The following is an 11,863-nucleotide window of genomic DNA, read 5'->3' as shown; positions in this document are numbered from 1 at the left end:
TAGCTGCCGATAAGAAACTTTGGGTTTGTTTCCTCATGGTGGAGGGAGGAGTGGGGAGGTGGGGATGAAACATCCACCTTCACACAGCCGAGATCTTCCTCCAGGGGATCAGACAGAGAGGAGCATCACTGCTACAGGTTGGTTACAGTGCGGGGGAAAAAAATGACTCGAAATCTCATTGTGATAACTCTGGGAGCCCCGATGAATTGCCAACGAGCGTGATGCCAATCGCCCATTTAAACTTGAGTTGAGAAACTCTTTAAAAAGCAAAATGCCCTCTTGTGCTTAGCATTTACCGCTTTTACGACAACACACTCCCCACTCCTTGGCCCCCACCCGGTCCCCAATCTACCTCATTATCTCTGAGAGAGCAGATGCACTTTTATGGCCATGCTGCTCCTCTCCTCTTCAGTGGACTTTCTCTTCCTCCTCTCCTCCTCAGTCTCTCTCTCTCTCCTCTCTTTCCCTCTTTGCCTCTGATGACAATGGTTAAATATTTGCAGCATTCTGTGCTGCGGCCTCCGGTAACTCGATAAGGGCCAGAATTTACTCGATGAGGTAAAAAGTTCCTGAGCTTGCAGCACGAGGCGGCTCCTCCCCGAGGACTCTGGGAAACTGTATCTGCCTGGTTGGAGCTTCCTCTGTGGTAAGCATTTCTTATCGCCCCACCAACCCCTCCTCTCCACTCTCACCAATCTACCCCAAGCCACCCACCCCCCCCCCAGCAGGCAGGCCGATAGCGCGGGGTAATATCCAGTAACGGCAGCCTTTATGTGTGATCCAATACCCGGATCAATCCGGGAGCCCAAGACCACACATTAACCCCAGAGTGTCTCCCTGGAGCTCTCGCCACGACCTCTGGGTAAGCCAAAGGACTAAGGGAGATGGGACATGACTCACACATTGTTTAATAGGAGTTACTTTGTGGTCCTCGTCAAGATTCGGCATCAAAAAGAAATGATTCTACAATTTAAAGAAGCAGTTTAAATTCCCACCCTTGCTATCTAGTATCTGTGGTGAGATAAATGCTTAAAGATAAATCTATGCAACACAAACGAGTCATATAATGTGTTCTAATAAATAATAAAAGTGCTAATTCTTGGTTTCACATGTTGACTCTGCTCCCATACAGACAAGTAGAGAAAAAGGATTTTAAGACAGTCACATAAAAATAAAACAAAGGACAAATAAGTATTTTTGATACTTTTGAAAAGATAAAGCTATAAAAGATCCTTTATAATTTAGAGTCACCCATTAGTAGTCCTTCAATTGTAAATATACAAACAACATTGTATTTAAATACATCTGGAAGCTATTGTTTTAAATAAATATAACTAATAATAATAATAATAATAATGATAATAATAATAGTAATAATAAATCAGAGAAATATTCACCATTTTAAATTCAATCATATGGCCATCCAGGAATATGTGACTTGTTAACTTGTTAGACTGTCCATGTATGCCATAATATTTCTTTAGAGTGTGTCACTGTTGTCTCACAGTATGCATGGCCTATGCAGAGTGAGAAGAAAGCTCTCAGCGGCAAAACATTTTCATCTCTCAGCTGACAGTTAAGCTCGCTTTGTTAGCCTAGCATCCGCGTGTGAAATAAATCCAGTTGATTGGAATCCTCCCGACGGACGCCAGTTTGTTAACTCCATCTGCACACAGCTGACGGCTGAAACAGCGCTGAAATGAACAGCCTCTTAGTGCCTGTCTCCCTGCTCAGGCTGCTGCTTTCTGAATTGTCATATTCGCCAGCTTGATTATGATAAACCAGAGACCACCAGACATTCCTCCTCATTTGTCAAAACATATTGTAATTATCGCACAGATCACAAGCATAGGCAGGGAGGAGAGAAACACAGGAGGAGAGATATACATCACCCTACAGTAAGATGCACACAGAACTACAGTGCTGTGAAGGACCCAAACAGAGTACAGGGAAAAGTTTGAAACAAACAGCTGTGTCTAAGCAGACATTTTTTAGAGTTGAACATGCGCAAGTTCTGAATGTTAAAGAACTTGAGCCAAGTGCAAACAAAGCCGTTACAAAACAACATTTTCAGCCTAACAGGTGTGCTTGTCAAGTAGCTAAGATGCTTCTCTTACCTTAAGCGAAAGCTGATTTTTTTCCTCTTCCAAGTTAAGGTCAAGACCTTGTCAAGGGGTAACGATGGAAGATTTCACATCCACAGGGGTGTCACACACACATCCATACACACACACACACACACACACATAGACATGCACACAGGCATACACACATCACAGGCCACTTGTTCAGCGATGACAAAAAAGCCCATTAGAGAAGCAGCTGTTCGGCTGACTGGCTGACTGGAGGCTGAAGCTGGTGCCGGGTGAGTCAGGGGTAGCCGGAGCAGGATGCTGCCCAGGGAAGAGCACCTTGTGCTGGGGCAAGGGGAGCAGCAGTGCAGGGTCTGCCGCTGAAGGGCGGCTCTTTCGCCTCTCTCCCCTGAATGAAAGCCATCCCTAAGACTGCATGGGTAATGAGAGCCTGGCTCCAGAGATTTTAGCTTTCTTAATCATGTTCATAATTAATTCAGGAACATTGATAATTTCATTACATTCTTTTTGTCTTATCAATAAATGATGTGCCTGCACTTTTGGTCTTGTGTACGGGAGAGGGAGAGGGAGAGAAAGGAAGAGAGAGAGGGAGAGAAGGGGGGAGAGAGAGGGAGAGAGAGAAGGAGACAGAGGAGATGCAGAGAGTAATACTGCACTAAAAGCAAGTTGAGATGAATACGATACAAACAGCAAAGTGGTAATTATAATCTTTGACCCGGCCACTGGCTGAACAATACGAAGTCAAGTGGTCACAAATAATTAATAAGGCCTTATGGTGCATGTTGGGGGTGACTCCTTTGGTGTGTGAGTGTGTGTGTGTGTGTGTGGGGGGGGTGTCTGTCACTGTCTGAGAATGCTTGTATGTTTATATATGTATGGCAAAACAGATGCCTCACAAGCGCAACAAGACACAACACACTGTCAAGTACACTGAAAAAAGCCTCAACAGCACTCTGGAGAAAATGAGAGAGGAGAACGTTCTGCTTAGCACTTCCCTATTCACCGTTGTGTTCTTTCTCAAGTACCTTAAGGTTCGTCAGATCAAGTTCCTCCCCATCGTATGCTCAGTTCCACCGCCTACATCCAGCACCCCTAGCAGCTCCTCAATTAAAAAGACAAAATGAAGAAGAGGGACAGAAATGGATGGCTAACCTCCAGTCTGGTCATGGAAGGCTAAAATAATGAGCCATTATGCATTTTTAATAGTTCGTTTTAGCATATTCAGAAGGCCACCACTTTTCCTGTCTTCTACGCTAATAGATTTGCTTCGTCTATCAGTGACCTAATGGAAGCTACATCACAAACAGCCCTGAAAATAGAATAATCAAAGAGAGAGACTTAAAAAGTGATTTAATTAAGTTTTTTACTCTGCCAATATTTAACCCCTAATATGTGTCTTTGATGCGGTTGCCTTTTTTTAGTTCAGCAGAGGAAAGAGAAATAGATAAGCCGTGCTCTTTTGACAGATGAGAGAGACCCAGCACATTGGGCAGTGACTGATCTAGCCCACTCAAAGGTCTAATCTGATAAGAGGCCTGAATGAGAGCTGCTCCATGCGTGCAAATGCAGTCACTTAAGCAGGACCAAGTCGCAGTCAGGAATGGTGATAGATGAAGAGCAGGGCTGGGGGGAGTCAAACACTTTAATGCAGGCCAGCCCAGAACACACACAGATACACACACACACACACACACACACACACACACTCATTTCAGAATCATTTGAATTTCTACACGTGTTAAAAATTAGATGGCTCAATACAATTGCAATTTGTTATCTCCCACATCTATAATCACATTTGGATAATCTATATTCTATCATCTAGTAACCCACTTAGGTAGCAAGGGCCACATAATTTTACTCTAACTCTAGGCCTACCTCAGAGAAGAAAATAAACACATCAAATATTTATTATAATAATAATAATAATAATAATAATAATAATAATAATTTAATGTCAAATTTGCGTTACATACACTTTATTGATATGTTCTAATTTTCTTTCAGAAGTTTATGTGGAACAATCATCAATCACAAATACATTTCCATTTGCCTTGAGTAAGATAGGTTGTGGAATGATTGTGTCCTGTGTAAGACAGCTTTTATTTTCTCCCAGTCACATGACACTGTAAACAGGATATTTGTCCTCCTGACACACTGGAGAATAGAGCCTGCTTACATTCTTATTTACAACTTCTCTGCACCGGCATGTGCCCTTCAGAATGCAAAACCTACACTGCCAGGAACAGAGAAAAGACAAAGGGAGAAATGATTGGCCATTCTGACAGCACTTGATATAAGGTGTTCATAACAAGTTTTGCATTTTATTTCCACTCTCCTACACCCATTTGATTTTAATCATGTTTCCTGTGATATATGTGTACTGCACCTATATGGTTGTCGTTTATTTCTCTCTCTCTCTCTCTCTGTCTTTTTTTCTTTATTTCTCTGAACAGCTTGCCACAGTGCTTGTAATGATGTCTCTGCCCAGCTGTGCTAAAGATGCTGGGGACAGGAGAGTAATATGGGGTTCAGGGGCAGTAAGCGATAGTATTACCATAATATCACCAGCACTGCCACCCCTCCCTATGTCCCAGGGGGCTCACTGGAGGCAAGGAGAGGAGAGACACATGAGCCACTTCACTCTTCTGCTTTGGCTATGTGTGTGGGAGTGCTTATGGGAGTGTGTGTGTGCAAGGGACAGGATAGGAGGACTATGTTGTGGTTTGGATTGAAGTTTGTGTGTATCTTTGTGTGAGCAGAGGGTTTGGGTCTAGAGTTAGGTCTGTGTATGTGTATGGGTGTTTTGGATTTGTGCTCACTGGGGAAAAGTAGAAAGGAGATCTAAAAATCAGAGAGAACAAGAACTAGATGTACCGCATAGCGGTACAAAATATGACCGCTGCTCAGTCCTGGACATCCGTTCCGCGAAAATAAATCACACTTCAATTTGTCTCCATATTTTACTCCATCCCCCACTCTTGAAACTTTTGTGTATGCTTGTTTGGCATGCCTGAGTGTGTGTGTGCGGCTGCACAGAAAGTAGCCTACTGGTGCTGAAAAGGTGAATAGATTGTAGAATAGCCAAAGAAGATGTAGCATTGTTATAAAACCTTTAAAATCTCTAAACAATCACAAGTAGGGCAGTTCATCACAGTTCATCCATTGCAACTGGATTGATGAAAGGTCACTTACACCTGTAGGCTACATTGTATTTGGGAAAAGCAAAAGGTATCAGCATAATGTTATTTATTTATTTTTTATGTATTTATAAAAAAAAACATCTCTGTCAGTTCCATGCCGTTTTCAACAGCTATCAAAAACAAAGGTCATTTTTGGATGGATGGATGTTTCTTCTTCTACATAAGATTTTAGACATCTTTAGTTCATGTAATACTTTATTGTCAATGCACAAATTAAGTAACAGTAGTCTGAAACGTTATTGTTAATGCACAAATTAAGTAACAGTAGTCTGAAACGAAATGCTGTTTTACATCTAACCAGTGGTGCAAATAACTGACATGTCCAAATGGGCCTTGATGAAATGCGTCGCTAGACTGTTCATACACATTTTAACGGGCCAAAGTTGAAGAGCTATTGTCCGTTATTGTTCGTGCAAATATAGGCTGATTCATGTTCCCTTGCATTGTGTAACTGAGGTCCATGGCTAGTCTGTCTTTCATCAGACCAAGCTCAATCTTTTAAGAAATCAAAAAATAAATAGCGGGCAGATTAGGCTGGGTGAACCCAGCCTAGTCCATAGGCACCCGATATTGTTTCATTTTCCGATTGAGATATACACGCTCTGGCTATTCTAAATGCAAAAATGCATCAGGGAGTTATGACAAAACGGTAAATAACAAACTAGATCCTAATAGAAAGCTGTTAGCTTCCCTAAGCTACAGGTAGGATTATAAGGTAGGCCTATTTACAACATAAATTGTCAATAGGCTATGCTGGCTTACACAAATAAAATCTCCTTTGGAAACCAATGGCTTACGCCTTACAGTATCAAGCGGACTTAAACTGCCATATCGTGGCGCAAAGTTGTAATAACATTCACGCAGCTCCATGAGTAAAGGAAAGCGCGAATGAAGTAGCCACTTCTAAATGGGACCCACTACACAGTATCTTAAGGTGTGTTGCTAAAGCAGCCATAATGAAGGTGTAATTGTTTGGATACTTCACACACACGTGCTTTTTAATTTCACAGACTACAACTACCAAGCTGGAATCAAAGCACATCGATTCCCCTCTCACACCCTGCACGCACTTAAAACAAAATAAACAGGCGTCTCAGTCTCACGCATGTATAGGCAAAACTGTATCAGACCGGTGTAACGTTGTTAAATCTTCCATTGCACAGAATGATTTTGTAGCACGTGCAATAAATTACAGTCGAAAGATACAAACAGTGCTGCTATCAATTTGCTTGGTATAACCGCATTTATAGTTTTCTACAAATGCAATCAATCAAATTGGCCTCCATCACTCAACTAACGGTAACATTACCTAGGTCCTTATTGAGGTCCTAGGTCCTTATAAGATTAACGTACCTGCAGTAAAAACCAAGCATGTCCGATAAACATCCTCAGATTTATTTCGGCTTCAAGAAGAAATGGGAATTACATTTCATGTGAATATCGTCCTATCCTTATTAGATGTTCTCTGCGGTAAATTACAGACCTTGTAGGAAGCGTCCATTGTTTTTCCAACCCACTTTTAACTTCCAACAAAATTACGTCTCACTGCAACGATGCGCCATCTAGTGGACAAACGACTACTTATCGCCAATACTGAAAAATGCAGCCATGATGATGATGATGAATATTTATTTTGGCTTTCTTTTAATCCTACTGAATTTGTAATTATGTATCGGCCGTTCTAATACCGATAGTATGTGGGTGCCTGTGTGTGTGTGCATGTGTATATGTGTGCACCGCCATCTACAGGCCAATGAGTGTACAGTCACTAAATGTCAAAGTCAAAGTCAAAGTCAAAGTCAGCTTTATTGTCAATTTCTTCACATGTTCCAGACATACAAAGAGATCGAAATTACGTTTCTCACTATCCCACGGTGAAGACAAGACATATTTTACCAATTTTAAGTCCACAGACAAACATAACATTCAAGTAAACAAAAAAGTAGTAAATAAGTAAATAAGAGGGCACATATAATAATGAAAAAATAAGAGCAGCAAAATTTTGTTGAAATTGTGCATAGACAGTCAATAAAAAACTAGTGCAAAGTCAGGCCAATAAGAGGCTTGGGTAGTTCTGTTTGACCTGAGTAATAAAGAAAGTGGCATAGTGGTGCAAGTTATGTAAGAGCAGCAGAAGTGTTGTGTTTTCAGGACAACAACACCAAGTTGTAAAGTGTACAAGTGTGCAAGTGTTCAAGTGTGCAAGTGGAGTAGTGCAGGCGGCCATTGTGGGTCCAATGTCCAGGATGTTATGTAGCTGAGGGTGGAGGGGGAGAGGAGGGAGAGAGTTCAGCATCCTTACAGCTTGGTGTATGAAGCTGTTGGTGAGTCTGGTAGTGGGGGCGCAGGCTTCTGTACCTCTTCCCAGAGGGCAGTAGATCAAACAGATTGTGGCGGGGTGACTTGCATCACTCACAATTTTGGTCGGTTTTGGCGGGTGAGGTGGGTGGTGTAAATGTCCTTCAGGGAGGGAGTGAAGCACCAATGATCCTTCCAGCTGTGTTCACTATGCGCTGCAGGGCTTTCCTGTTGTATTCAGTGCAGCTTCCGCCCACACAGCGATACAGCTGGAGAGGATGCTCTCAATGGTGCCTCGGTAGAATGTGGTCATGATGGCTGGTGGAGCACTTGCTCGCCTGAGTTTCCAAGGGGAAGTACAGGCAGCGCTGAGCTCTCTTAGCCAGTGATGCAGTGTTGGTGGTCCAGGAGAGGTCTTCACTGATGTGCACCCCCCAGGAATTTGGTGCTGCTCGCTCTCTCCACCACAGCACCGCCGATGGTCAGTGGCAGGTGTTGGGTGTGACCTCTCCGGAAGTCAACAACAATCTCTTTGGTCTTGCTGACGTTCAGCAGGAGGTTGTTGTCACATAACCTAATTTTTTTTAGACCCCCCCATGGATGAAATTCTACGAAACTTGGCATACCCCCAGAGAATGCCAGGTCAATCATACACATACAATTTGGTGCAGTTCTGAACATCTTAACTGAAGATAGGGGCGATTAAAGCAGAATAATATTGCATTTTCATTTTTTACCGGGGGAGGGGTGGGGGTGAAAATCACAAATGAGTGATTATGAGCCAGGTTGATGTGGGCCCTTGAGACCAACATACCATAAAAGATTCTTCATCCTCAGTGCCACGGTTCAGGTAGTTATTTAGGAAAAACTGTTTTTTTTGCGGTTCGGGGGGCCCAGCACGGGGGGGTGATGGTCCCCAGGGACGAAATGAAATTTTTCCGTAAAAGTCTAGTGGGGCTACATACCCACCAAATTACGGAACCAAATGACGGAAATTTGGGCATGCGAAAAAGAAAAAAAAAAAAAAAAAAAAAAAAAAAAAAAAAAACCAATCTGATTATCAGAATCTGACTTCGCTGCGCTGCGGTCATAATAAGGGATTGAGGAAAGAGGGGGTTGGTGGTGGTGATTGCAAACAGACACCAGGTTAAATTCCTAATAAGGATCATTTTCACTATAGTCTCCTTTAAAAGTGCACCTCTTTCAAACTTCCTACTATCATATATACTTTCAGGAACATATTATTATGACCGCCGTTTAGGTTTAGTCAGATTTTTTTTTTTTTTTTTTTTTTCTTTTTCGCATGCCCAAATTTCCGTCAATGATTCCGGGACACTGAAAGACCGGGTACGAAAACTTGGTGGGCATGTAACCCCACATGGATAGCATGGAACCATCGTTTTCGTTTTGATCTGTAGCCCCCCGCTGGACTGGACCCCCGAAAGGAGGGTAGGGGCAGACACAGTTTTCTGTGAATATCTCAAAAACCGTAGGGTTTAGGAGGACCTTTTTTTTTGTATGTTGATCTCAAGGGGCCATGTCAACCCATTCCATAACCACTCATTTCATGTATAGCCACCTAGTTAAACACAAAAAAGTAAAAATGAGGTGTTGTAATTGAAGGTATCTGTGACCTAACATAGTCAAAACTGCACGAAATTGGAAGTGTAGGATCATTATGACACCCTCTGTATGCACGCCAAGTTTTGTGGAATTCCGTTCATGGGGGCCACACAATAAATTAATTTATGTTACTATACACCAACTGGCCTGTAGGTGGCGGAGACAGTTTTCTGTGAATATCTCGAGAACCGAGGGCCTAGGAGGTCCACCTTTTTATGTATGTTGGTCTTAAGGGGGCATGTCAACCCATCCCATTACCACTTATTTCATGTATAGCGCCACCTAGTTAAAAATTAAAAAGCAAAAAATTAGGTGTTTTCATCACAATATCTCAGGTCAAAACTGCATGAAAGTGTAGGATCATTATGACACCCTCCGAATGCATGCCAAGTTTTGTGAACTTTCGTTCATGGGGGGCCGTACAATAAAATAATTTATGTGTACATTTAGTGACCGTACACCAACAAGGATTCCCAGGACACTGAAAGACCGGGGTACACAAAACTTGGTGGGCATGTAACCCCACATGGATAGCATGGAACCATCGTTTTTTGTTTTGATCTGTAGCCCCCCCCTCTGTACTGGACCCCCCGAAAGGAGGGTAGGGCAGACACAGTTTTCTGTGAATATCTTGAGAACCGTAGGGCCTAGGATGACCAATTTTTTCCGTAAGTTAACCCATTCCATGTGCACACATGTGCATAAACAGATACACACGCACACACATACATTCACAGTAATCATACGTATGACACATACTCACACAGTAGACATATGTACGCATGCATGCACATGCACAAACACACATACGCAGGCAAACACACAAGCACGCATTACACACACACACACCCACACACATAAACATAAAGCGTGTATTAATACACATGCACACAATTCAAGAATTTCTCAGAATTATGAACAGGCAAGATGGGGGTGGGGTTGTATACAATGAATTTTACATGTGAAATCTATGAACTAATCATGTTTTGGTACTTGTTGTCTAGCAGATACCAGTGAGAATTGAGTGTGGATAATGCAATTTAGTGAGACAGTTAGAATCATATAGGCCTTTCAGCGTGATTTATTTTTGTTGAAAAAATGTGCTGGACTGGGCGGCGGTCATATTTTGTACCGCTCTGCGGTACATCTAGTTCAAGTCATTATAAAAATATTTTTTTCCTCAAAATGTACAAAAATTGTTTCATTTTGAATGTTAAAACAACAAATTAATACATTATTTATATGTGAACATGGAACGCATGTAAAGTCAAGTGCAAATATGAGACACAAAGATTAAAAATGTATCTCTGTATCAGGCTATTATTGGAGGTTGGAGGATGGAGAGAGTTGAAGTTAAAGGGCACGGCAGGGAACCACCAGCTGCTCTCCTGCCCAAACACAGACCTGTGGAGAGAGAGAAACTCAGGAGATGGGGCCCATCACAACAGAGACCCCCTCGTCACCATGGTGCTCTCCTCATCACCACGGTGATCACCGCCAGGGTTGGCACTAATCAATTCGCAAACCTGCAGGAGAATGGAATAGGATCACCACCCTTAGAGGTGTATAATCAGCTTTCACACACACAGCTCACACACACAGACAGACACGCACACACACACACATTGAAATACATCCATACTGTTTAGTACCAAAAATTCACACAGTGGTTGGAAGTGTAGCAGGAGTGTGTGTGGGAGCTCTCTGGTGTGTGTGTGTGTGTGTGTGTGTGTGTGCATGTGTGTGAAAGAGAGAGAGGGTCACTGTGTCTGTTTTGCCAGGGCCCCCTTCAGCAGGGGAGGTGGCTGGGTGGGGTGCCGTGCTGTGCTGGGCAGGAGGGGGTATGAGGAAGCGAGCAAACGAGGACGAGAGTGAGCGATCGGTGCAGGCGAGCGAGTGCTAATTAATGTAAGCATTTGTCAGTGATTAAGCTTTAAACAGAAAAGGTCAGCAGAGCGGCGGTGCAAGGGGCCCCACGCCGCCCTGCTCTTAGGGCAGTCTAAACCTTTCCGGCCCAAATGGTAAAGATGCTATTCGGCAGGGGTGCGGGGCCCTCACACCATCCATCCCCCCCGGGTGGGTCATCGCCTCGCCACCCTCCGCTTGGCCCGCCCCAAGTCAAATTTGGCGTCCATGCCATTTAAGGATGAAAAATAAGGCCTGGGACGAGATCAATAGGGGCTGGAGTATGAACCGGCTGTGATTAATTGACTGTCACCAATTAATGATGGAACGATTACAAAGCGTCGTCCGGAACATATTCAGCTGAAATATAATGCTGGCAGAAACCAGAGCACGTCTGAATGCTGCAACCCCCCACACACACACATCTTCTCTCCTCATCAGACTATTCAGACATATGCCCATGGTTCATAAAACAGGTGATGATCATACCCTCAATAACGCTGTTATCTTCAAAAGAATATTTTGCTGTTATCAAACATGATGATTTAATCAAATCATAGTGTCAAAACTCGCATTCCTCAAACTTCCATTATTGGAGGAATGAGGTGGGTCGTCACTCTATATGTGGTAGCCTATGTGGGTGTGATGGGTGTGTGTATAGCCTACATAAATTAAATATTTTCAGTTTTGAGTATTTTGACCTCACTACTGAAATCAATGGTCTTAATTGAGAAAATAGAT

The sequence above is a fragment of the Alosa alosa genome, chromosome 23 (genome assembly GCF_017589495.1).
Source record: "Alosa alosa isolate M-15738 ecotype Scorff River chromosome 23, AALO_Geno_1.1, whole genome shotgun sequence".
NCBI lineage: Eukaryota > Metazoa > Chordata > Actinopteri > Clupeiformes > Clupeidae > Alosa > Alosa alosa.
Note: the sequence above shows the minus strand (reverse complement) of the source record.